General features: G+C 40.2%; 1 long non-coding RNA gene and 1 pseudogene across 1 annotated transcript in view; both read right to left on the bottom strand.

The window, feature by feature from the left end:
- Positions 1-1,353: 1,353 nt before the first annotated feature.
- LOC138439679 (large ribosomal subunit protein uL30-like) lies at positions 1,354-2,273 on the bottom strand (annotated as a pseudogene).
- A 1,462-nt stretch (positions 2,274-3,735) lies between these two features.
- Positions 3,736-25,905, bottom strand: part of LOC138439678 (uncharacterized) — a 68,465-nt gene continuing 46,295 nt past the window's right edge. The window contains exon 3 of the long non-coding RNA XR_011256799.1: positions 3,736-3,813. This is a non-coding gene — a long non-coding RNA (uncharacterized lncRNA). The remainder of the gene's footprint in view (positions 3,814-25,905) is intronic.

The raw sequence follows: 25,905 nt of genomic DNA, 5'->3' as shown, positions 1-25,905 counted from the left end.
GATCTGTAACTCTGGCAAACAGACTCACTTTTGAACCTCAGCTTTAAGCCGGAATGTTATTGGGTTGGCCAAAAAGTTTGTTTACGTTCTTCTGTAATATCTTCTGGAAAATACCAAAGAAACTTTTTGGCCAACCCAATACATCTCTGTACTTCTGTTTTCTCACTTTAAAATGGAGTTGATTGATTAACTAAGTAATACACGTATTAAAGGTTTGCCCAGTACCAGGCATAAACAAGGCCTCATTAAAATATCAGCAGATCTTACCATAAAGGCTATAAAATTGACTTAATTCTTCACTGTCTACTTAGCTGAAATGTTTATTTAATTTCTAAGTTCCAAAATCCCATGAGAAAAAGGCTAATGTGACAGTAAAAACCTTTGTACCTCTGGCACATTATCAGTAAGAAAGTTAAATGAAATGGAATTATCCCAAAATCAAAGGGTACAATTGGCAGAAATAAACACATTGATTTCAATTAACTCTAGATATTTGTTTAGCTGGCCCCACTGTTCACTTGGTCACTGTATATTGCCATCACCTCATCAAATCCTTTCCACAATATCCCTAGTTAAATTTATTTACCACTGTATATCCCAGGGGCATTTCAGGGCCTCATACACTGAAGTTTCATTTTTACACCATTCGCCTGACAGAAAATATGGTTCTCGTCTTTCAGAATTGGGATAACTGAAGTTTGGTTTAAGTAATCTGGCTTAAGACAGCAGGACTTAATAAGGAAACCCAACAAGCAATTGGACAATAATTAGCAACTGGATCATCTGGCCCAGGGTCTAGGTCTCTCAAGTACCTGGATACTACACTAGGGTTCATCTTTTAAATTTTCTGAGTTTCAGTGTCATTATTTATAAAATATAAGTAAAAGTCTCTGTTCCTTTTAAATCTTATAACTATAAATGATGTTGTATACCTGAAAACTCTTTTGAAAATGTAAGGCAAGTATTAAATTTTACATCTAAGTACCTCATACTTGTTGCTTCTCTCTTCAAAAGAACATCTTTTGAAACATTGCCAGGACATAAAAAAATATTGCCACAGTTTGCTTTGGAGGGATCTTTTCTTAATTGGATCAAAGATCAGTTCTCCAAGTATAATCTAGCATGATTGTATTGACTTAGCAAATGAAGAAATTGGAATGCAGAGGTGCTGTAACTTGCCCTGATTTTACACAGCAGACTAGTGTGTGGCTTCTATACCAAGAAACCCAGCCTAATTCCTTCTGTTCACTGCACTGACCACAGAATGAGGAGGCCTTTGTATTTTTTTACAGTTCAATTTGAAAGCATTCACTGTTTATTAACTGACCAGATACAAAAATAATCATGGTAGATAACTTAGTTCATTCCTCTAAAAAGCCTGTTGATCAGCTTGTCCCTGTTGCCAGCATCTCCACCTTCAAGAAAACACGTGATTTTTTTCTTCATTCCATCTCCTAGAAAAGACAATTTGAAGGGCCACAGGAAGTTGTTTGTTTCTTTGAAACATTTTTCAAGAGTAAGGATCTCATGAATCAGATCCTTATGCCATATTTGCCTAGAGGTCAAGCAACCAGCATGTTATCTATCAGGGCAATTCACTTCATATTGATTTGGCCATAACAACACTTGGATATCCCCATGCAATGTATGCTTCCACAATTCTCAGCATGTTATTTGAAACCTTGTTGAGTTTCACAAAGCTGCTGTTGAAGATCTGACAGATCCTAATAAGCCGCAACACCTTTTGATCCTCTGGGCTCACAACACGAATAACTCTGACCCTGATGACAAACGCCCATTTGGGTTCCACAGGTACATAGAAGTTGCCAGCTTTTCCTGCCATCCTAGCCATTTGGATTTCATTTCTGTATATCTGCCTGTATTCCTTGTGATAGTACTTAGCTGTTTCCTAGATAAGATTCCTCCTTGTCTGTTGAAGCATCTTTTGGGCAAACTTCTTTCTCAGGTACTTGATCTTAATCTCTGCAAAATCATTTTGCTTTTTCTTAAGGGTTTCTGGCCCTGGTGGCTCAGACAGTAAAGAATCTGCCTGCAAGGCAGGAGACCTGTGTCTGATGTCTGGGTCAGGAAGATATCCTGGAGAAGGGAATGGCACCCCACTCCAGTATTCTTGCCTGGAGAATGCCATGGACAGAAGAGCCTGGCAGGCTATAGTCCATGTGGTCACAAAGAATCAGACATGAGTGAGTGACTAACAGTTTCATTTCTGGCATAGCAGGAACCTTGTTTCTCTTCTCTTCTGCACCCACCATAGTTGTAGCCAGAAAATAGTGAGGCCTTTGTAGTTTATGTGTAAATAAATAAATCCAGAATTAATGAGCTGACACAAATAGGCCACTTGTTTTTCCAGAACTGGATATCTTGAATATTCAAACTGAAGATACATGATTTAGTAAATAGAAAAATATGGAAAATTTACATTTATTGTGGGCAGCATCGACGATCTGGAGCTTTTGTAAATGTTTCCCTAAAGGAAGAATCTCTGGAAAACTTGTGTTAAAGTGCATACAAGTCTGGTGGAACCTTGTTTGCACTTGCCTTTTTTTTTGATTGCAGAGGACATCCATGCTATGATTGAGGTTGTATCTATAATAGGATCCTAGAAGGTCCTTCACTGTCTGTCATAGACAAATAAAAGCAACAGCAGCTAAGAGGACATAGGAAAAATGCCAGCAGCTAGAGCTGTGGTCGGTAAGAAGCATCTCACAGCCTAGATAGAATGTTTTGGTACGTGACCCTCTGTTTAGACCTGTAAGCATCGCTAGCTTAAATGAAGAGTTGATTTTTCTCTTTGAATAACAGCAGGGGCAAACAATTAATTTATTGACTGATTAATGGTATATATTCAGCTCTGTTCAGAGAGAATCAGTCACGTTTAATGAGAGACTCTGCCTTCATTAAATTCATCAAGTCATTACTAAGTAAATATGTGGGTAGATTTCATAGAATTTGTATCTCATAATAAAGACTAAGTTAAGTCAACATTTCCCTGAAACAAGCACTTAGAAAGAAATTGAGAAAAAATGAGCTAATTCAACTAATCATAATTTTTCCCTGAAGTCAAAAATGACTAGTCTCCAAGAAAAACATATGAAATGATCCTTGGAGTATGATACTGTGCATAGAAAATCCTAAATACAGTACAAGAAAACTACTAGAATTCATCAATGAATTTGGTAAATTTGCAGAATACAAAATTAATGTACAGAAATTTGTTGCATTTCTATGTGTGACAACAAACTATCAGCCAGAAATTAAGGAAACAATCCCATTTACCATTGCATCAAAAAGAATAAAATACATAGGGAAAAAATCTACCTAAGAAGGCAAAAGATCTCTACTCTGAAGACTGTAAAACATCGATGAAAGAACTTGAAGACAGCACAAACAAAGGAAAGATATACTATATTATTGGACTGGAAGAATCAATACTGTTAAAATGACCATACTACCAAGGCAATCTCAGATTCAATGCAATCCCTATCGAGTTATCAAGGGCATTTTTCACAGAACTAAAACAAAACATATTAAAATTTGTATAGACACTCAAAAGACCCCAAATTGCCAAAGCAACCTCAAGAAAGAAAAATAGAGCTGGAAAAATCATGCTTCCCGACTGCAGACTACATAACTACAGTAACCAAAATGATATGGGACAGGAAAGAAAGTATAGAACAGGATAGAAAATCCAGAAATAAACCCACACACTTACCGTCAATTAATCTATGACAAAGGAGGCAGGAATACACAATAGAGAAAAGACGATCTCTTCAGTAAGTGGTTCTGGGAAAACTGGACAGGTGCATGTAAAAGAATAAAATTAGAACATATTCTAATACCATGAAAAAGGTAAACTCAAAATAGATTAAAGACATAAATGCAAGATGGGATACTATAAAACTACTAGAGGGAAACATAGGCAGAACACTCTTTGACATAAATCATAGAAATATTTGTTTGGATGTGTTTCCTAGAGTAATGGAAAAAACAGCAAACAAATGGGACATAACTAAACTTAAAAGCATTTGCATAGCAAAGGAAACCCAAAACAAAACAAGGAGACAACCTATAGAATGGGAGAAAGTATTTACAAATGATGTGACTGACAAGGGGTTCATTTCCAAAATATGTAAACAGCTCATACAGCTCAATATCATAAAAACAGCCCAATTAAAAAATGGACAGAAGACCTAAATGACATTTCTCTAAAGAGAAATGTGTGAGAACATACAGATGGTCAAGAGGCACGTGAAAAGATACTCAACATCTACAAATAATAAATGCAGAAGAGAGGGTGGAGAAGAGCAAACTCTCCTACACTATTAATGGGAATGTAAATTGCTACAGCCACTGTGGAGAACAGTATAGAGTTTCCCTAAAAAACTAAAAATAGAGTTACCATGTGATATAGCAATCCCACTCCTGGGTATATATCTGGAAAAGGTAAAAAATCCTAATTCAAAAAGACACATGCACCCAAATGTTCATAGCAGCACAGCACTATTTATAATAGCTAAGATATAGGAACAACCTAAATGCTCATCAACAGATGAATGGATAAAGAAGATGTTCTGTTTATACACACACACACACACACACACACACACACATCAAAAAATGAAATATTACTCAGCCATTAAAAAGAATGAAGTAATCCATTTGCAGCAACAGGGATGGGCTTAGGGATTATCACACCAAGTAAAGTAAGTCAGAGAAAGACAAATACCTCATGGTATCATTCATGTGTTATCATTTATATGTGTAATCTAAAATACAAAAATAGAAATAGACTCACAGACATAGAAAACAAACATATGGTTACCAAAGTGGGGGATGAATTAGGAATTTGGGATTAGCAGATTCACACTACTTACTTTATAAAATGTAGGTGCCTATCACCATAAGTTTAAAGAAAATCACTGCTTCCAAATCTCTCTTGCTGCTTCTCATAATTTTTGTTTTGTTTTGTTTTCATTTTCATTTGTCTTAATATATTTTTTAATTAATTTATTTTACTTGGAGGCTAATTACTTTACAATATTGTGGTGGTTTTCACCATACATTGACAGAAATCAGCCACAGGTGTATATGTGTCCCCCATCCCAAACCTCCCTCCCACCTCCCTCCCCATCCCATCCATCTGGGTCGTCCCAGCGCACAGGTTTTGAGTGCCCTGTTTCATGCGTTGAACTTGGACTGGTCATCCATTTCATGTATGATAATATACATGTTTCAGTGCTATTCTCTCAAATCATCCCACCCTCACCTTCTCCCACAGAGGCCAACAGTCTGTTCTTTATATCTGTGTCTCTTTTGCTGTTTTGTATATAGGGTCATCATTACCATCTTTCTAAGTATATAGGGTCATCATTACCATCTTTCTAAATTCCATATATATGCCTTAATATACTGCATTGGTGTTTTCATTTCTGAATTACTTTGTTTAATAGGCTCCAGTTTCATCCAACTCACTAGCACTGATTCAAATGCATTCTTTCTAATAGCTGAGTAATATTCCATTGTGTATATGTATCACAACTTATCCATTCGCTGATGGACATCTAGATTACTTCCATGTCCTAGCTATTGTAAACAGTGCAGCAGTGAACACTGGGATACATGTGTCTCTTTCAGTTCTGGTTTCCTCAGTGCGTATGTCCAGCAGTGGGATTGCTGGGTCATATGGCAATTCTATTTCCAGTTTTTTAAGGAATCTCCACACTGTTCTCCATAGTGGCTGTACTAGTTTGCACTCCTACCAACAGTGTAAGAGGGTTCCCTTTTCTCCACACCCTCTCCAGCATTTATTGCTTGTAGACTTTTTGATGGCAGCCATTCTCTGGCATGAGATGATACCTCATTGTGGTTTTGATTTGCATTTCTCTGATAATGAGTGATGTTGAACATATTTTCATGTGTTTGTTAGCCATTTGTATGTCTTCTTTGAGAAATGTCTGTTTAGTTCTTTGGCTCATTTTTTGATTGAGTCATTTATTTTTCTGGTATTGAGCTGAATGAGCTGCTTGTATACTTTTGAGATTAATTCCTTGTCAGTTGTTTTGTTTGCTATTATTTTCTCCTGTTCTGAAGGCTGTCTTTTCACCTTACTTATAGTTTCCTTCATTATACAAAAGCTTTTAAGTTTAATTAGGTCCCATTTGTTTATTTGTGCTTTTATTTCCATTACTCTGGGAGGTGGGTCATAGAGGATCTTGTTGTGATTTATGTCAGAGTGTTCTGCCTATGTTTTCCTCCAGGAATTTCATAGTTTCTGGTCTTACATTTAGATATTTAATCCATTTTGAGTTTATTTTTCTGTACGGTGTTAAAAAGTGTTCTAGTTTCCCTTTTTTAAAATGTGGTTGACCAGTTTTCCTAGCACCACTTGTTGAAGAGATTGTCTTTTCTCCATTGTGTATTTTTGCCTCCTTTGTCAAAGATAAGGTGTTCATAGGTGCACGGATTCATCTCTGGGCTTTCTATTTTGTTCCATTGATCTGTATTTCTGTCTTTGTGCCAGTGCCATTCTGTCTTGGTGACTGTGGCTTTGTAGTACAGTCTGAAGTCAGGCAGGTTGATTTGTCCAGTTCCATTCTTCTTTCTCAAGATTGCTTTGGCTATTTGAGGTTTTTTGTGCTTCCATACAAACTGTGAAATTATTTGTTCTAGTTCTGTGAAAAATATTGTTGGCAGCTTGATAGGGATTGCATTGAATCTATAGATTGCTTTGGGTAGTGTACTTATTTTCACTATATTGGTGCTTCTGATCCGTGAACATTGTCTATTCCTCCATCTATTTGTGTCATCTTTGATTTCTTTCATCAGGGTTTTATAGTTTTCTATATATAGGTCTTTTGTTTCTTTAGGTAAATTTATTCCTAAATATTTTATTCTTCTCATCGCAATAGGGAATGGGATTGTTTCCTTAATTTCCCTTTCTGCTTTCTCATTTTTAGTATATAGGAATCCAAGGGATTTGTGTATTAATTTTATATCCTGAAACTTTACATTATTCTTTGATTAGCTCTAGTAATTTTCTGGTGGAGTCTTTAGGGTTTTCTATGTAGAGGATCATGTCATCTGCAAACAGTGCAAGTTTTACTTCTTCTCTTCTAATCTGGATTCCTTTTATTTCTTTTTCTTCTCTGATTGCTGTGGCCAAAACTTCCAAACTATGTTGAATAGTAGTGGTGAGAGTGGGCACCCTTGTCTTGTTCCTGACTTTAGAGGAAAAGCTTTCAATTTTTTGCCATTGAGGATAATGTTTGCTGTGGGTTTGTCATATAGGGCTTTTATTATGTTGAGGTATGGTCCCTCTATGCCTGCTTTCTGGAGAGTTTTTATCATAAATGGGTGTTGAGTTTTGTCAAGGGCATTCTCTGAATCTATTGAGATAACCATATGGATTTTATCTTTCAATTTGTTAATGTGGTGTATCACCTTGATTAATTTGCAAATATTGAAGAATCCTTGCATCCCTGGGATAAAGTGGGATAAAGTCCACTTGGTCATGATGTATGATCTTTTTAATATGTTGTTAGATTCTGTTTGCTAGAATTTGTTCAGGATTTTTTGCATCTATGTTCATCAGTGATATTGGCCTGTAGTTTTCTTTTTTTGTGGCATCTTTGTCTGGTTTTGGTATTAGGGTGATGGTGGCCTCATAGAATGAGTTTGGGAGTTTACCTTCCTTTGAAATTTTCTGGTAGAGTTTGAGTAGGATAGATGTTAGGTTTTCTCTAAACTTTTGGTAGAATTCACCTGTAAATCCATCTGGTCCTGGGCTTTTGTTTGTTGGGAGATTTTTTTAATTTCAGTTTTGATTTCCATGCTTGTGAAGGGTCTGTTAAGATTTTCTGTTTCTTCCTGGTTCAGTTTTGAAGGTTATACTTTTCTAAGAATTTATCCGTTTCTTCCAAGTTGTCCATTTTTTGTCATATAGTTGCTGATAGTAGTCTCTTATGATCCTTTGTATTTCTGTGCTGTCTGTTGTGATTTCTCCATTTTCATTTCTAATTTGATTGATTTGATTCTTCTTCCTTTTTTCCTTGATGAGTCTGGCTAATGGTATGTCTATTTTATTTATCTTCTCAAAGAACCAGCTTTTAGTTTGTTGATTTTTGCTATAGTCTCCTTTGTGTCTTTTTTATTTATTTCTGCTCTGATTTTTTTATGGTTTCTTTTCTTTTACTAACTTTGGGGTTCTTGATTTCTTTTTCTAGTTGCTTTAGGTGTAAAGTTAGGTTATTTATTTGATGTTTCTCTTGTTTCTTGAGGTAAGCTTGTATTGCTTTGAACCTTCCCCTTAGCACTGCAGGTTTTGAATTGTGTTTTCATTTTCATTTGTTTCTATGCATATTTTTATTTCCTTTTTTTTTTTCATGATTTGTTGGTTATTCAGAAGCATGTTGTTTAGCCTCCATATGTTTGTATTTTTAATAGTTTCTATCCTGTAGTTGACGTCTAATCTTACTGCATTGTGATCAGAAAAGATACTTGAAATTATTTCAATGTTTTTGAATTTACCAAGGCCATACTTATGGCTCAGGATGTGGTCTATCCTGGAGAATGTTCCGTGTGCACTTGAGAAAAAGTTGAAATTCATTGTTTTGGGGTGAAATGTCCTACAGATATCAATTAGATCTAACTGGTCCATTGTATAATTTTAAATTTGTGTTTCCTTGCTAATTTTCTCTTTGATTGATCTATCCATAGGTATGAGTGGGATATTAAAGTCTCCCACTATTATAGTGTTACTGGTAATTTCCCCTTTCATACTTGTTAGCATTTGCCTTATGTATTGAGGTGCTCCTATGTTGGGTGCATATATATTTATAATTGTTATATCTTCTCCTTGGATTGATCCTTCGATCATTATGTAGTACCCTTCTTTGTCTCTTTTCCTGATTTTTATTTCAAAGCCTATTTTATCTGATATGAGTATTGCTACCCCTGCTTTCTTTTGGTCTCCTTTTTGCATGAAATATCTTTTTCCAGCCCTTCACTTTCAGTCTGTATGTGTTCCTTGGTCTGAGGTGAATCTCTTGTAGACAGCATATATAGGGGTCTTGTTTTTGTATCCATTCAGCCAGTCCTTGTGTTTTGATTGGGGCATTCAACCCATCTATATTTAAGGTAATTATTGATAAGTATGACCCCCATTGCCATTTACTTTGTTGTTTTGGGTTTGGGTTTATAAACCTTTTCTGTGTTTCCTGTCTAGAGGATATCCTTTAGCACTTGTTGAAGAGCTGGTTTGGAGGTGCTGAATTCTCTCAGCTTTTGCTTGTCTGTAAGAAAAAAGCAAAAAGCTTGTCTGTAAAGCTTTTGATTTCTCCATGTTTGAATGAGATCCTTGCTGGGTACAGTAATCTGGGCTGTAGGTTTTTCTATTTCATCACTTTGAGGGTGTCCTGCCATTCCCTCTGGCCTGAAGAGTTTCTATTGAAAGATCAGCTGTTATCCTTATGGGAATCCGCTTGTGTGTTATTTGTTGTTTTTCCCTTGCTGCTTTTAATATTTGTTCTTTGTGTTTGATCTTCATTAGTTTGATTAATATGTGTCTTGAGGTGTTTTACCTTGGTTTTACCCTGTTTGTTTGGGACTCTCTGGATTTCTTGGACTTGGGTGATTATTTAGGGAAGTTTTCAACTATTATCTCCTCAAGCATTTTCTCATGGCCTTTCTTTTTGTCTTCTTCTGGGACTCCTATGATTCGAATGTTGGGGGATTTAACATATCCTACAGGTCTCTGAGGTTGTCCTCATTTCTTTTAATTTTTTTTTCTTCTCTGCTTTATTTATTTCCACCATTCTATCTTCCACCTCACTTATCCTTTCTTCTGCCTCAGTTATTCTACTGTTGGTTCCCTTTAGAGGGCTTTTGATCTCAATTATTGTATTATTCATTATTGATTGACTCTTCCTTATATCTTCTATGTCCTTGTTAAACCTTTCAAGCATCTTCTCAATCCTTGTCTCTAGTCTATTTATCTGTAACTCCATTTTGTTTTCAAGATTTTGAATCATCTTTACTATCATTATTCTGAATTCTTTTTTAGGTAGACTCCTTGTATCCTCCTCTTTTGCTTGGTGTGGGGGGAATTTAGCATGTTCCTTTACCTACTGAATATTTCTCTGCCTTTTCATTTGGTTTAGATTGCTATATTTGGGGTGTCCTTTCTGTAGGCTGTATGTTCGTGGTTTCTTGTTATTGTGGAGCCTGCTCCCTGTGGGTGGGGTTTGACTAGTGGCTTGACAAGGTTTCCTGGTTAGGGGAAATTGCATGTGTGTTCTGGTGGGTGGAGCTGGATCTCTTCTCTTTGAAGTGCAAGGAAGGGTCCAATAGTGAGTTTTGGGGTGTCTATGGGTTTGGCATGGCTTTGGGCAGCCTGTATTTTAATACTCGGGGCTATGTTCCTGCATTGCTGGAGAATTAGCATGGTCTATCTTGCTCTGTAACTTGTTGGCTCTTGGGTGGAGCTTGGTTTTGGTGTAGGTATGGGGGTTTTGGGGTGGGCTCTTGTCGATTAATGTTCCCTGGAATCAAAAGTTCTCTGATGTTCTCAAGTTTTGGCGTTAAGCCTCCTGCCTCTGGCTTTCAGCTTTATTCTACAGTAGCCTCAAGACTTCTCCATCCATACAGCACAAAAGATAAAACATCTAGGTTAATGGTGAAACAGTTCTCCACAGCAAGGGATACCAAGAAAGGTTCACAGAGTTACATGGAGAAAAGAGGGAGGAGGGAGATAGAGGTGACCAGGAAGAGAAGAGGGGGAGTCAAAAAGGGAGAGAGAAATCTAGCCAGTAATCAGTTCCCTAAGTGTCTCCACAGTCTGGAACACCCAAAGAGATTCACAGAGTTACACAGAGAGGATAAAAGGGAGGAGGGAGATAGAGGTGACCAGGAGGAGAAGAGAGGGAGTCAAAAGGGGAGAGACCAATCTAGCCAGTAGTCACACCCCTAAGTGGAAATGGATACTGAAGAGATTAGATCCTTAAAGGTACACAATTGATAACAAATACCAAAAAGCAAAGATTAAAAATCTAGAGTAGAGTTTAGACTCTCCAAAAAAAAATTAAAAATACAAAACAAAATCTATCACAAAAATTATAAAATATAAATATATGAAATTTGCTTTAAAAATGGGGTCTTTTTTTGCAAAGTAATAGTAGGTTATAAAAATGAAAAGTCAAGGAGTACTAAGGAACTTATATTTAAAATTCAAAATTGATAATAGTAAAAAATATATCTAGGAATTTCTCTGGAGCTGTTGTGGGCATGTAGAGTCAGCTCAGTTTCAGGTAGTTCCTTTTCCCAGCCTGCACTTGTTCTCAAGGTCTATAGGCCCCCTCCCATGCTTTGTCAGTGTTGACCACAGGGTTTTAATCTGCTGCGCCTGTCACTTCCAGAGCAGTGCGCTCTTCTTTATTTTGGCTTCTGCTGTTTGCAAGTCTCTTCAGGGTCTAATTTCCACCCTGACACAACAGGGGAAAGGTGGTCACTTATTTCGGCTCACTTGTTCAGTTGTGCTGTGGGGAGGGAGGGACACTGCAAATATCGCTGGCGTGTGTGGGGAGTGCTCGCAGTGGATGGACCACACTGGGTTTGCCCCCGCTCACGGTGTGTGCGCTTGCCTGGGTCTACACGCTCAGGCTCCAGGGTGCTCTGCAGGGGCACTGTCTAAAGTGGGCCCTGCATTTTGTGCACTTCCCAGGTCTAAGCCACTCAGGTTCTCGGGTACTCCGCAAGGGCACAGACTCGGTTGGGCATATGTTTCGTGCCCTTCCCAGGCCTGAGCAGCTCAGGCAATACCAGGCGCTTGGCAAGCACCCTGCCCCAGTTGGGCCGTGTGTCTTAATCACCTCCCCGGTCCTGGCCGCTCGGTTCCCCAGGTGTACCGGGAGAGTACCAGCTCAGGTGTGCCATGTGTCTCCTCTGGGGAGCCCATCTCAGGCTCCTGGCAGATGTCTACCATCCAGGATCCCAGGAGGATGTGGTTAGCAACTGGAAGCCTGCTCACAGTTTGGTGGAGGATGCCAGTCTCTGGGGCTGAGATTGCAGCAGCCCCTTGCCTTCCGGCTCTGACTGTCTCACACATGTGTCTCTACCTCCCCTGGACGAGGGGCCTGTACACAGCCGGCTAGCTCTCCTTTGGTGTTCACTTAATCCTTCGTTCTGTGAGTGTGCCAGGCTGCGCGTTCGAGCCTTTCATGGGATAGTTCTCTTTTTCTCTCTCTGGCAATCCCACAGTTTGGGTTGCTATCTCAGGTTAGCTCCCTCAGGTTGTCCCCAGGGCATTCAGGCCTGGTTCTTACCCTAAGCACTGATTATGCAGCCCGTGCCTCCCTTTCCAGCCCCCGCTTGCTGGTGGCAGACGCGAGTGACTGGGCTACTTCTCCGCTGGCAGCTGCATATTCTGTAGGGTTTTTTTTTTTTTCCCCTCTCTCCTGGTTGTGTTGCCCTCTGAGATTCCAAGACTCCCCACAGACCCACCTGTGAGAGGGTTTCCTACTGTTTGGAAACTTCTCCTCCCGACTCCCTCCCCAGGATGGGTCTCCATCCCTAACTCTTTTGTCTCTCCTTTTCTTTTATATTTTGTCCTGCCTCCTTTTGAAGAGAATGGGCTGCCTTTCTGGGTGCCGGGTGTCCTCTGCCAGCATTCAGAAGTTGTTTCGTGGAAGTTGCTCAGCATTCAAATGATCTTTTGATGAATTTGTGGGGGAGAAAGTGGTCTCCCCATCCAATTCCTCCACCATCTTGGGACACCCCTCAGGGGTTCTTCTTGACCCAAGGACTGAACCCGGGGGTCTCTTGCATTGGCAGGTGGATTCTTTACCACTGTGCCACCTGGCAAGTCCATGAAGGGCTCTAAAACATGCCAAATCTCTTTTAGTTGCAAGTCAGAAAACCAACTTGAACCTGCTTAGGCAATTAACCATTGGAACTCAGTTACAAATTCAGAGATAAGCACATTAAGAATTTCAAGATGGGGACTGTACAGCGTTAAATCCCAAGTTCAGGACCCTTCTGAGCTGGGGAGTGATGGGTGGCTGTGTGAATGAAGAGGCAATGCCTTGGTGTGTGAAGGAGAAACCTACTGTCCTGGTTCAATTCTGATGCTAATGACTAGTGTGACCTTGGGGAAGCCTCTTAAATTGTTTTCTTGTGGAAAAACCAAGTATTTTGGACCAGACCAACTTTATCCATTATCCAACAAGTCACTTCCTCAGAAATAATTTAAGTTTATGCTCCTAAAGGTGGCATGAAAAATGACTTAAGTTTAAAATGACAGTTTCTAGTCTCACCATCAAATGACCTGCTTTAAAAAAAAAATCTCAGTGATACCAAATACCCTTCATGTTAAATATACACATACACAAACACAATTGTGATATTTTCAATTTCAAAGAAATCCTAAACTAAAAGTTTCACATTAAAATAATTCATCTTTGATTCTGAAGCTCACTCAGAACCATCCAAATTCAATACAGCATGTAACTTTCCCTGTTATCAGATTTAAGACCCGAAGTTTTGATGAATCGCCTACAAAGTTGAACCCTCCCCTCTCAGAAACTGAAACATGTCTGAAGAGTAAGCAAACACAAACTTAAAAACTTGAGAAAAAAAAAAAGTTACAGCTTTAAATGAGAAATAAATTGTATCTTTGCAATCCAGTGCTTGATGTTAATAGCCTGTAGCAAGGTTCAGACACGAAACATCAAACATAATGGAGCATACACTTCTTCACTCCCCCTTCCTGGAGGAGCGCTTCGGATCACCACAGCTCCCTTCTGTGCAGGGGACCAGAAGGAGCTTCTGGCAGCAGAGAGACAGCAATGAAGTCCTTGATGGTGTCCCCAGTTGAGGCCTCAGGTTTTACCAGACCAGTACTGTGTTGTGAAACAATCTGTTTCGCTGTGACACTTTAGTGAAAAATCAGCTCATAATGGGGAGCTGGTGATGAAAGGCGAGAGCAGGGGAATGATAATTAAAACACAGAGATGGCAATTTCCAGCTCTTTTGATTGAAATTATAACAAGAGAAAATGAGAGTGGAGCAAAAAGTTGTAGAGGAAATAGCACTGGGAACTTGAAAGACAAGACAATAGAAAAGGACCTTTATGATCACGTCCCCTTCTAGGTGCCCCTCACAAAACTTTAACCTATCCAGGCTCTTGTAGCAGTTACGGTTTGCAACAGAGACTAACAGACAACACCTACAGTCTTTAGGCAGCGGAAGGAAGTGTCAGTGTTGGTCACTCAGTCATGTGTGACTCTTTGCGACGCCATGGACTGTAGCCAGTCAGGGTCTTCTGTCCCTGGAATTCTCCAGGCAAGAATACTGGAGTGGATAATAATTTCCTTCTCCAGGGGATCTTCCCAACCCCAGAATTGAATCCAGGTCTCCTGCGTTTCAGGCAGATTCTTTACCATCTGAGCCACTACAATTAAAACAAAAACAAAAACAAAAAAGGCAAGCATTCTTAAAGCAAATATACAAGCCAAGGAAAACCGCACGTGAGAAGCCGTTTTAGGACAGGTGAAGGAACATAAAATTTGAAGTCATTAGGAGCTCTGATTCTGCTCATTTCTATACACTCTTGTGTTCTGGGACATGTTATTTACAGAAGAGGAACTAAAAAGCCTCTTGATGAAACAAAGTGGAGAGTGAAAAAGTTGGCTTAAAGCTCAGCATTCAGAAAATGAAGATCATGGCATCTGGTCCCATCACTTCATGGGAAATAGATGGGGAAACAGTGGAAACAGTGTCAGACTTTATTTGGGGGGGGGCTCCAAAATCACTACAGATGGTGATTGCAGCCATGAAATTAAAAGACGCTTACTCCTTGGAAGGAAAGTTATGACCAACCTAGACAGCATATTGAAAAGCAGAGACATTACTTTGCCAACAAAGGTCCATCTGGTCAAGGCTATGGTTTTTCCTGTGGTCATGTATGGATGTGAGAGTTGGACTGTGAAGAAAGCTGAGTGCCGAAGAATTGATGCTTTTGAACTGTGGTGTTGGAGAAGACTCTTGACAGTCCCTTGGACTGCAAGGAGATCCAACCAGTCCATTCTGAAGGAGATCAGCCCAGGGATTTCTTTGGAAGGAATGATGCTAAAGCTGAAGCTCCAGTACTTTGGCCACCTCATGCGAAGAGTTGACTCACTGGAAAAGTCCCTGATGCTGGGAGGAATTGGGGGCAGGAGGAGAAGGGGATGACAGAGGATGAGATACTGGATGGCATCACTGACTCGATGGACATGAGTCTGGGTGAACTCTGGGAGTTGGTGATGGACAGGGAGGCCTGGCATGCTGCAATTCATGGGGTCGCAAAGAGTTGGACACAACTGAGCGACTGAACTGAACTCAAGCTTATTTCTCAAAGTTCATCTATAAATTGGAGCTGATATTAGCACCTATCTCATAAGTTTGTTCTTAAGGTATTTCATAGAAAGTGCATAAGTAGCTCTGTGCAAAGCACATATTGCAATGTGTTTAATAAACATTATTCATGTTTTTATTATTTCTGTATGATCAACTGTTGTAACAGAAATTCATGTTTCTGTCTCCAATATCTATTATCCTATTCTTACTTTTAAATGAGCCCCACTTTTGTGTAGGTGTTTATTCCTCAGAGATTATGACCCTCTCCCCAGCTCAGGCTAACTCTTAATAAACATAGGACAATCCCAGCTTTCTCACCCTACTGCCAGTGAACATGTCAGACAAAAGCAAGGAGGCACTGGGCCAATGAGACATGAGGAAAGTCTGTCAAGGGGGGTTTCTGGGAAAGGTTTCATCATTCTTTTAAAAGGGATACCTGGGACAAAATGACCTTTCATACACTGGATGCTGCGTCTAGATATAAAGTCTGGAATTATAGGAGCATCCTGTGACCCTGAGCAGAGTGACTTCCAAGGACAAAGCAAGCAAGCCAAGAATGTCAGGAGCAGAGATGGGGGGAACTTATGTTCCTGATGAGGCCATGGAATTAGCTAACAATGGAAGAACCACCTTGTTCTGGGATTTTTTGTTAAGATCTAAAGTAAATTTCCTTATTGTTTAAGCCAGTTGGGCCAGTCTTTTCCTTATAGATGAAAGTATCCTAATTGATAGAACCAAAGCACAAAAACAAAAACCAGGAAAGAAAACGTCTTATGACCTCGATGTTGCCTCTAAAGCTGATAAAGTTATCTATTCCCTGAGAATGTTAATTATTCTCCCATTTTCTCCCTTCTAGTGTCTCTGGTTACCCATTAGGGACACCACAAAAGAACCATGAGAAGTCCAACTCCCAGCACCTTAGGAAGGCTTCCCCTATGAAAGACTATGGTTCCCACCTGCACTCTCTCCTCTCTGCAGGCAGCCTCACTTCCCTCCTGACTCCTGACCAGCTCTGGGAAGCAATGAGCATGCAAAGGGAGAAACCCCCCAACTTCAGGGTGACATAGATGGCATGGAGAAGGCTGGAGGAGAAGTGCCTGTGGGCATGGAAGAGGAGCCACAGGGACACGTGTTGAGTGACGCTATCCAGGGCCTCCTCACCTGCTAATGGGATTATGCAGGGGTCCTTTCTCAAACCTCAAGTAGAGCAAAGACCTAGAACCATTCAGAGCTCGTGAACACCAGCTTTCCTCCCCATACAGGAAGGATTCTGCGAAGAAACGCGTGTCAGTGCAATGAGATGCTGGCATGAAAACTAACTTTGAGTCTACATGTCTGTGTGGAAGTTCTTTGGCTTTTTTTTCCCATTTGAATTCACATCACCTAGCTGTCTGCCTGAAACATCCAACCACAGAAAGTTTTTTTCTATAGGTTAAATTCTCCTACAGTTTTTTTCTACAGGTTAAATTCTCATCTCAGGGTAATTTCCACAATTTCTTTCTGGATTTGAGGTGGTATTCCAGTGACTGTTATAGCTTATGTAAGCTTGACTTTTTCTTGCTCCATAAATCAATTTCATTGTCAGGTATGGTGAAGGTTTCTCCCCACCTCAACTTACTCTACAGACCTCAGCTCCCACACCCCAGATATTAGCTTTAATTGTGTAATTGAAATAAGAATGGGCCCCTTACCCCCTCTTTCTTTCTCTGACTTGAAGCCAATTGTCTAGTTACCTTAATAAAGAAATAAAAAAGGAAAATAAAATAGTCAACCAAAGTTAAAAAAAAAAACAACCATAAACCTTTCACAAAAATCTAGTTCAAAAGCATTGAAGGGTAATGCAGGATTTTAAATTTCTTTTATTTTCCTTCTGTAAAAAATATAACACGTAAGATGTTTTCTCTGTCATAAATTAAGGCAGTTTGGAAGTATATTGACTAAAAAGTGAATGTTCTTTGCTACTGAGATCCACCGAGATAAAAACTGCAAGAGTTGAATATAGATCTTTTCAGAAATTTCTCTTTACATTTATGCAGATAAATGCTAGGTGGGAATTGCTTAGCAGAGGAAGAAATTGGAGGGTAATCTTAGGAGTATTCCTTGTATGGAAGGGGTAAAACATCAAGTTTAGTTAGTATTGATAAAGTTAACAAGACCTTTAAAAGAGACTGAGTTACAACAAGAGGGAACACAACCAAGGAAAGATTTGCATTTTTAAAATTACAAATGTTAAAACAGGCAGAAGCCAGGAAGGGATTTGACCAAATAGAAGGAAAACTCTTGTAAAAGTGTCAGTGTGCATAATGCATTCTCTGTGCTCAAGTTGCATGCCCTGCAGTTCGTGGTAATGGCATTCTAATGAGATAAACCACAGACAGATGCATGAATAGTGATTAGAAGAGAGGGGCTGCTACACTGTGATGGATGGCCCAGAGAGGAGTTAAGAAGGGGTTCGTGCCTTACAACAACAACAACAACAAAAAATGTCAAGAGAGAAAAGGACGCAACGACCCCAGCAGGGCTGACGCGCATCACAGGTCTGTCTGCTCTAAGGGCTTCTGGGCATCACTGACTTGTCATATTGGGGCTTCCCAGGTGGCACTAGTGGTAAAGAACGCACCTGCCAATGCAGGATGCATAAAGAGAGGCAGGTTTAATCCCTGGATCAGGATGATCCCCTGGAGAAGGAAGTGGCAACCCATTCCAGTGTTCTTGCCTGGAGAATCCCCATGGACAGAGCAGCCTGGCAGGTAAAATCCATTAGGCTGCAAAGAGTTGAACACAACTGAAGTGACTTAGCACACACATGACCTGTCATATCGGCCCTCTGTTCCCCAACTTGGGTCAGAGATGGCATGAAGTCAAACACCAAGTTGTTGCACAATGACCAGCCTATATGACATCTTTGTTTCATAAAAACCTGGGTGTTAGGAAATCGGGATTGGGGAAAAGCAGTGGCTCATTTCCCTGGTGGCCCAGGTAATAGTTCAGAGCACTGTTGTGGTGTCTGTGTATGTGATGGCTCCCTTATTTCCTTCCATTGTTTTTTGGGGGGAAAACTGTTTACAGGGTTTGACTCATTGGAAAGTGTACAAATTTTTGTTCTTTTACCTTTTCTTCTTCACTTGGTTTGCAACATAGATACGACATCTGAGTACCAGAAGCTGTCTTTTATTGCTAAATGGCCTTAAAGATAGAAGTCATATGGCAAGTACATCCTCCTGAGAGGCAGGAGGAGCCCAGGTTCACGAGAGTTTTGGAGCACCCCTGTTTTGGACTCTCTATCCTGTTCATTATTCTGTTGTTATTTGGTGCATTTCTTAAATGTTAATTCACCGTCATTTCAGGTTTTCTGTTTATATGAAGTCAAACTTAATCTTCATATACCACATGCTGTCTTCTTTTTGCTTCTTTTTCTTTCTTGTGTTTTGTGAGATTAAAGTTTGTTGTTGATTGTGGAGTGTTTTATTTTCTCTCTAATTATGTTGAAGTCCTACACCCTACGCTTATCCTTAAGTGTTTACCATTAATATTTTGACGCACATGTTGAAGCTATGTTTTTATCTTCCTGTTCAGAATTAATGTCTTGTCTTTACCCTTTCATTGAACAGGTCAAAAACCTAATCATTTACTGATGTCCCTCCTCAGTTACCCATGTTGACATCTTTTATCACTTTTAATTCTTTTTTGTTTTAAGTCACTTCATTAAGGTATTATTGACATATAAAAAGTTGTACCTATTTAATGTATACAACTTGATGCATCTGGGGATAAGTATATACTCATAAGTTCTTGAGTATTATTAAGTACCAAGACTCTCCCAGTATTATAAAGTTTTATTTTTAAACCTATGTATTATGATATTTCAAGGGATATATAATGGGAAGACTGGTAAACACATATGCTCATTCTATCTTCTAGATTTAACCTATGCATAGTCACATAAAATATTCTATAATCCCACAATAAGATATTCATTTAAAACACACCAAGGAAGTAGGGGATAGGGTTAACAACACATCTCAATTTTTAAAAGTTGCTCCCAATTTTTTCTTACCTAACTTAACAGCATTTCTTCAGCAGTTGTGAAAATCTATCTGTTCTCTCTTCTTTCTCTCATTGTATCCTCTGCTCTTTCTTTCCCTCTGAAAGCCTTTCCCCTTGATGCTCCCTCAATCAGCTCCCTCTGATCTTTCCTTTACATCTACATTCCTTTCCCAACTTCCCACCTTTATATCTACTGGTAAACCTATTCATTACCACAAGAGCTCCATGACCAAGGGATAAGGTCATGGAGGATTCCTGGCATGAAGGACTCTTCCACTTCAGAAAATATGAGAAGGGTGATTGTAATCACCTAACATCTAACATGTATGTTAAAGTCACACATACTGTAAACACAATAAATAAGGGAAAGTGCTGCTTAAAAGATGGACTTCCCAGGTGGTGCTAGTGGTGAAGAACCCAACTGCCATTGCAGGAGACATAAGAGATGCCGGTTTGATCCCTGGGTCTGGAAGATCCCCTGGAAAAGGGATGACACCACTACTCCACCATTCCTGTCTGGAGAATCCCATGGACAGAGGAGCCTGGCAGGCTACAGTTCATAGTGTCACAAAGAGTCACACATGACTGATGCAACTTAGCACACATGCATGGTGCTTACTAGAAGGCTGTATCAATTCCCATGTAAAATGAAGAATTAAATCCTAATTTTTCTGTTCTAAATCTCTATTTCATGATTTGTGTTTCCTTAATGTATACCTATACCTACTTTCTTCAATTTTAGTCTGAATTTGACAATAAGAAGTTCATGATCTGAGTCAGCTTCCGGTCTTGTTTTTGCTGACTGTATAGAGTGAATCCATCTTTGGCTGCAAAGAATGTAATCAATCTGATTTTGGTATTGACCACCTGGTGATGTCCATGTGTAGAGTCTTCTCTTTTGTTGTTGGAAGAGGGTGTTCGCTATGACCAGTGCGTTCTCTTGGCAAAACTCTGTTATCCTTTGCCCTGCTTCATTTTGAACTCCAAGGTCAAGTTTGCCTGTTACTCCAGGTGTTTCTTGACTTCCTACTTTTGCATTCCAGTCCCCTATGATGAAAAGGACATCTTTTTTTGGTGTTAGTTCTAAAAGGTCTTATAGGTCTTCATAGAACCGTTCAGCTTCTTCAGCATTACTGGTTGGGGCGTAGACTTGGATTACTGTGATATTGAATGGTTTGCCTTGGAAGTGAATAGAGATCATTCTGTCTTTTTTGAGATTGCATCCAAGTACTGCATTTCAGATTATTTTGTTGACCATGATGGCTACTCCATTTCTTCTAAGGGATTCTTGCCCACAGTAGTAGATATAATGGTCATCTGAGTTAAATGCATCCATTCCAGTCCATTTTAGTTCTCTGATTCACAAAATGTCAATGTTTACCCTTGCCTGTTTGAACACTTCCAATTTATCTTGATTCATGGACCTAACATTTCAGGTTCATATGCAGTATTGTTCTTTACAGCATTGGACTTTACTTCCATCACCAGTCACATCTACAACTGGGCATTGTTTTTGCTTTGGCTCTGTCTCTTCATTTATTCTGGAGTTATTTCTCCACTGATCTCCAGCAGCATATTGGGCAACTACTGACCTGGGGAGTTCATCTTTCAGCGTCCTGTCTTTTGCCTTTTCATACTGTTCATGGTGTTCTCAAGGCAAGAATACTGAAGTATTTTGCCATTCCCTTCTCCAGTGGACCATATTTTGTCAGAACTCTCCATCATGACCCGTCCATCTTGGGTTGGCCCATGATATGGCTCATAGTTTCAGTGGGTTATACAAAGCTGTGATCCATGTGATCAGTTTAATTAGTTTTCTATCATTGCGGTTTTCATTCTGTCTGCCCTCTGACAAATAAGGATAAGAGGCTTATGGAAGCTTCCTGATGGGAGAGAGCTGACTGTGGGGGAAACTGGGTCTTGTTCTGATGGGTGAGGCCATGCTCAGTAAATCTTTAACCCAAGTTTCTGTTCTGATGGGTCGGGCTGTGTTCCCTCCCTGTTTGACCTGAGACCAAACTATGGTGGAGGTAATGAGGAAAATGGCAACCTCCTTCAAAGGTCCCCTGCACGCACTGCCGTAGTCAGTGCCCCTGACCCTGCAGCAGGCCACAGCTGACCCATGCCTCCACTGGAGACTCCTGGACATTCACAGGAAAGTCTGGGTCATTTTCTTTTGGGGTCACTGCTCCTTTCTCCTGGATCCTGGTGCACACAACAACGTTTTGTTTGTGCCCTCCAAGAGTCTGTTTCTCCAGTCCTGTGTAAGTTCTGGTGGGGTTAATGGTGACCTCCTCCAAGAGGGCTTATGCCACATCCAGGTCTCCTGCACCCAGAGCCCCTGCCCCTGCGGCAGACCACTGCTGACCCGTACCTCCACAGGAGACACTCAAACATTCAAAGGCAAGTCTGGCTGAGTCTCTGATACCAAGTAAATTATTAAAACATTAAAAGGTATCTTGTTCGGAGAGTGTTGGCAATTAGTAGTTGGGCATATAGATCAAATAAATCAGAATAAGGGAGTAAGGCAAGTATATATCCACTCATCCACCATATCGAGTGCATATTTATAAAGCCCAACTGGTCTGAATACCAAAAGCAACACAGCATACAATTCACAAACAAAAATTGTCATTTTAAATAAATATATGTATATGACATGGAAGTTATTGCAAAGTCATAAGATAAGCTATCAAACCTAACTACAAATATGGATATAAATGTCATCTCCAAAAAAAGGTTAGTAACATTCTAGAAAATAATTTTCCAAATATAAGAACTAAATGTTATGACAGAAAAAGTTCCAGTTTAAATACCTAAGGAATGGCTCTTTGAAAGGTAAAAATTAATGTCGGGGCCACCCTGTAGAACTTGTCTGAGTTGGGACCTTAAAAATGGAGACATCAGTGATAGGTCTATTTGTGAGTAATGAGTATGAGAACCAGTGAAGAGGCAACAATGTAGTCGTTAGACCCAGGGGTAAAGTTACACATACCTGTGGCCTTGCAATACCATTAGGCACACACCACCCTCTTAATCACTGCCACTCATGAGCCAGGATTCCAAGCGCAGAGTGGCATGTCAGAGTACATTGTGAGCTCTTTGAAGGCAGGGATGATGTTTCATTCATGACTGCACAGAGTAAATGATAAATGTTTGATATGCAAGAAAGGAGATATCAAGATGCCCAATAAACTCTTTCGTTATTTACTTGGGTCAGTCTAGAATGGATAATTGTCCAAATCAGGTAATAAACATTAGCCATCTCTAAGAAGCAATAAAGGGACCTCCCTGACAGTCTAATGGCTAAGACTCCACACCTCCAATGTAGGGTGCACAGGTTCAATTCCTAGTTGGGAATAAAGATCCTGTGTGGTATGCAGCATGGCAAAAAAAAAAAAGAAAAGAAAAGAAAAGAAAACCCAGAAAAGAAGAAATAGAGAATTTATATTCAATTACAGTTTTATAAGGTGAGAAGATAGGTTTAATTTATACGTTTGCATCTATAATTTGTTCTTGGGATGGTGGTGTGACGGGAAGGTACAAATTCTTCCCCCCTTATGTGTTTCCATGTGTGTTTTTATGTTAATATGCACATCAGGGCCCAACGTCTGTTTAAAATGAGGCTTTCCTAGAAATCTGATTTTATCCCAAATGCCTGCCACTAACCTGGCAGTTGTATTTCCTACACTGGTAGAGCCCTGAGGAGTAAATTGGGAAATGAATGAAAATCCATTTCTCATTCATAAAAAGGCTGTGCAGACTATCCCCCTTATACCAGCATTTCTGTTTTAAAAGTGAAAGATATATGAGACAAAAAGGAGAAAGAAAAAAAAAAACAGAAAAAAAAAAAAAAAAAACTAAAAGAAAACTCTACCAGGATAAGAGGTGAAACAGTGAAAGTAAACTGCTAAGGGTCAAATACATCAAGCCAACAACCCAGAACAAAAAAGAACATACAAACTCAAGGTGCAGATGAGACTGAATCAAAGCAGCTGAAAGTAGTCATAAGTCTTTGGTGCAAATTTGAAGACAAGATCGGGAAACCTCACAGGACGTGCTTGGAGACAAAAGTTCTCAAAGATCATGGACCCTTAACCCTTTTTACAGCATTGGCCCTCTGATCATCTGGATTCCTGGAAAAGCATACTTGTGTAAAACATCTTGTACTTTAAGGGAACTCTTGCCATCTCATGCGAAGAGTTGACTCATTGGAAAAGAAAGACTCTGATGCTGGGAGGGATTGGGGGCAGGAGGAGAAGGGGACAACAGAGGATGAGATGGCTGGATGGCATCACTGACTTGATGGATGTGAGTCTGAGTGAACTCCGGGAGTTGGTGATGGACAAGGAGGCCTGGCGTGCTGCGATTCATGGGGTCGCAGAGTCAGACATGACTGAGTGAATGAACTGAACTGAACTGAACTGAGCATCCCCTGAAGCTCATCTGTGAACTCGTTAAAGCCTTGGGCCTACCCTCTTAGCAAACTGCCCAAGTCATCTCCCCTGGGCTCGGCACCCCACCGAGCACACATCTGTCTTTTTGTATCTCTCTCCCAAGCGGGGAAAGTTCTGCCACTACGGCAACTTTCTCCAGCCTCACTGGCACTGCTGTGAAGTATCTGGTTTCAGGCTTTCAACAAAGTCGACACAAGCTGCATTTGATCATCTATAGCTCGAGGGGATGAATTCAGATCACAGTCTTTCTGTGCTAATCATATACATACAAGCTACTACAGGTTGGGTTCCCAGGGAAGTGGATTGAGATGCTGAGATGGAGGGTAGTGTGCAGATTGTTCTTCAAGGAGAGATGGGGATCAACACCTGTGAGAAGGAGGGAAGGAAGCAGATGTGAGAACAGGGAAAATGGCACTTTGAGCCAGCCCTGAGGACAGCCTCTGCTGACCTCTTGCTCCAGAGCTAAGACAGCTCTTTGGAGTTGGTCCGCACTGGGATGAAATTGCTGTGTCTCTGTATGCCAATGGATGTGGGCTCCCCCAAGAAGGGCTGACTTTAGTCAAGGTGACCCCTTGCAGTTGTAGCAATTCCTGAAATGACTGACAGCAAAAGGCCATCTGCTGACATCTTTCCCAGTGGCACACACCCTTTCTGAAGGCATTTCTGGGTGGTGTACCTCCATATCTGTCCCACATCCCAGTCTACTTCCAATAAGCTTTAGGTGACACAAGTTTGATGGGCTTTAAAATGGAACCCACTTCAGAAAAGCAGGATATCTACTCTCAGAACTAACTCAAATTTTTGTTCAGGTTCTCAGTTGTGTCTGACTCTTTGCGACCCCATGGACTGCAGCACACTGTCAAATAGTATTCATTAATGTTCCAGGCACTGTTTTGGGTGCTAGCGATACGCAGATGAAAAGTCACTACCCTCATTGTAGAGAGGTATTTAGATAAAAAGGCAGTCCAATAAATTAGTAACATATTTTGGTAATAGGAAGTGAATTGAAGACAGACAAAACAGGTGAGAAAATAGAATGACTGAATAGACAGTGAGGTAGGTACAAGCTTAGGATGGAGGTCAGGACGGTCTTCTCTGAGGAGGTGACAATTCAGGAGAGACTTGTTAGTAGGCAGGGGCAAGTGGCATGAAACTCTGGAGATAAAATTATACTTCAGGTAGAGGAAAGGAAGTATAAAGACCTCGAGCAGGACTGGGCTTTGCACATTTAGGGTCCAGCAAGGCTAGTATGGCTGGAGCAGAGAGAATAGGAAGTGGGAGCGACAGGGTCAGGACCTATAGGACTAGGAGCCCTGGAAAGAAGTCTAGATTCCGCAGAAAGTACAGTGGAAAGTTTCCAATAGAAAAGAAACACGACTGCCTTTGTACTTTTTAAAAGTGTGGAGAATGAACTTAAGGTTACCAGGAAGAGGGATAAAGGGAGGGGATAGTCAAGGGGGTTTGGGATCAACACATACACACTGCTGTATTTAAAATGAATAATCAACCAGGACCTACTGTGTAGCACATAGAACTCTGCTCGATATTATATGGCAGCCTGGATGGGAGGGGAGTCTGGGGGAGAATGGGTACATGTGTATGTATGGCTGAGTCCCTTCGCTGTTCATCTGAGACTGTCACAACACTGTTAGTTGGCTAGACCTCAATACAAAATAAAAAGTTTTTTTAAGTCTGCTCAGTGGAAAATGAGCTAAGAGATTATGGAAATAAAGACTACAAGTTCAATTATTTTAAAAACTCTGATAAGATACATAAAACAAAATTTACCATTTTGAATCTTTTTTTGAGCATACAATTTAGTGACATTAGGTACTTTCAAGCTGTAGCACAACCATCACTACAATTCATCTCCAGAGGTTTTCCATCATCCCAAAGAGAAACTCTGTACCCAAACAATAACTTCACATCCCCCTCTCCTTCCAGGCCCTGGTAATCAGCCTCTCACCACTCTTTCCTTCCTGCACACATT

This window comes from Ovis canadensis, chromosome 4 (assembly GCF_042477335.2).
Source record: "Ovis canadensis isolate MfBH-ARS-UI-01 breed Bighorn chromosome 4, ARS-UI_OviCan_v2, whole genome shotgun sequence".
In the NCBI taxonomy this organism is placed as follows: Eukaryota; Metazoa; Chordata; class Mammalia; order Artiodactyla; family Bovidae; genus Ovis; species Ovis canadensis.
This window is presented reverse-complemented; position numbering and strand designations above follow the sequence as displayed.